This window comes from Triticum dicoccoides, chromosome 7A (genome assembly GCF_002162155.2).
Source record: "Triticum dicoccoides isolate Atlit2015 ecotype Zavitan chromosome 7A, WEW_v2.0, whole genome shotgun sequence".
NCBI classification, from domain to species: Eukaryota; Viridiplantae; Streptophyta; class Magnoliopsida; order Poales; family Poaceae; genus Triticum; species Triticum dicoccoides.
The window spans coordinates 632,040,595-632,042,602 of NC_041392.1; the positions used below are offsets into that span (position 1 = coordinate 632,040,595).

The 2,008-nt window shown below is 53.5% G+C and overlaps 1 pseudogene; it reads right to left on the reverse strand.

Annotated features, from left to right (window-relative positions):
• Window positions 1-469: 469 nt before the first annotated feature.
• LOC119333738 lies at window positions 470-1,078 on the reverse strand (annotated as a pseudogene).
• Between the last annotated feature and the right edge of the window lie 930 nt (window positions 1,079-2,008).

Genomic DNA, 2,008 nt, shown 5'->3' on the forward strand with positions numbered 1-2,008 from the left:
GAATGTTCCCTTGCCTCACCCAATCGTTTGCGTGACACAATTTCGACCACACATCACGCTGTGTTTCTCTAGCGTACCCTCACCATGATCCCCTAGCGCTGTCTGACCGCACATGTCTGGTAGTCGTGCGATCGAGCAAGGTCGCGTCCGCGTCATATGAGCATCCTAAATTTATCTGGTCATTGTGAGTTCTTTGTGCAGTTTTTCTTTGAACCAACTGCACCATGATTGGCCTTACACCACACAAGTTGAAGAGAAATACTATAAAGCAAACATGCAAGCACATAAACTTGGGAAAATATCACATACACATATAAGCTGTGGCTTATTTATTTTTAATTTTTTTTATTAGGTGGGCTTATTTAGTTAGCAGCAACTCCACCACAACACAGACCAAACGCTGCATAATAAATGATGTCCTCCCTCTAGGTTTATGTGTAGATTAATGCGAGGTCACTATGGCATAGGCTCACACATCAGACCAAGTGACCTTGAACTCTCCAATGTCCTAGTTGAACCCCAGTGCCTTCCACACGGCGGGCGACCCGTCCACGACGTTGTTGGGGCACGGCGGCTCGAAGTTGTGCTCGGCGTCGCAGCCGTTCACCGAGTCGCACTCGTCGACGACCTTGGCCAGTGCGAACCGCCCATTCCCGTTGATGCGGATCATCTTGTTGCACCTGTGCGTGCCGTCGAGGCGCAGCCACCCCGTGGACAGCGCCACCACCACCTCGCTGTCTTTGTGGAAGCGGTTGTCGCAGAAGGACTTGCCGCCGCCATCCCCGCCCGCCGTGAAGCTGTTCAATGTAAGGATCGCCGGCGTCTCGGCCGACACCGGGGGCGAGCACCTGAACTGCGGGTAGCGGTGGCCGGCCACGCAGCAGTCGGAGCCGTGCTCCCTGTTGCATTTGCCTGCTACGCCGTGCAGGAAGCCACTGATGTGGCATTTGCCGGCGCCGCTGGGCTTTGTGGGCTTGTGCACGCTGCTGGCCGCGGACCCGGAGACGGCATGGACTTGGAGGTGGAGTGACAGGAACTGCAAGACAGCGAACACGGCCAGTAGCTTCATGTTAGCCATGTCTGCCAGGTCGCATGCAGGTCTGCTATTTGTGCTTGTGTGGATCTGTTGATCGATGTTCTTTATATAGAGCCACAATTAGCTGATGTAACCGGACACGTCAATCAATTCAGTCTCGTTTCATCGGTTTTGCAACCCACAGCTGGTGAGTTGGTGATAGTTTTGTAACATTTGGGCGATTAAGTCGTCCTCCACCCATCACAATTTTATCTGCGCGCTGTAAATTTTAGCAGCTAAGTAATTGTGACTGTATGTATCAGGTGTGTCTTTTCCCGCTTACTTATCTGTGGATCAGTGGATGGACTATAGGAATAATGGAATATATGTTCTCTCACTTGTCGTTTTCGCACGTTATTGAAAATTCTTTGCTCTGACCGACAAAGGTGGCAACGGCTCACCCTCTGAACAACAACACATCTGGCATCGCATGTCACTTTACATTGCACTCGCCTGATTAAATAACAACAAAAAGTATTGGGTTAATTATCATTTTGCCTTCAGTGGTGTCCATGTGCTCAGTTTCGCCATCAGATGTGAATTGTGCTCAGTTTTGCCCCTAGTCCATGCACAACTACTATGGCGAGGCCAAACGGCCATATTTGAGTCCATTCCGTCCGCCGGCGTTAGTGGTTGTGGGTCCGGAGTTTACACGTGGGACCGCGTGGACGTGGGCCCGGAGCTGACATGTAGGCCCGTGCAACTAAATCCCCAAATCATTCGTAAGGTTTTAGCTCACTCTGCCCATCCGCCGGCCGGCTGTCCTGCGCCGCCGCCGCCGCCACTTGCGCCGCGGCCAGCACCTGCCCCGCCACCAGCTACATGGCCTGCTCCGCCGCTACCGTCCTGCGCCTAAGCTCCACAGCTACCTGCGACGCCCGCCACGTTCCTGCGACGCCACGGGTGGGGCGCCTGCCACCTACTCGACCCGCG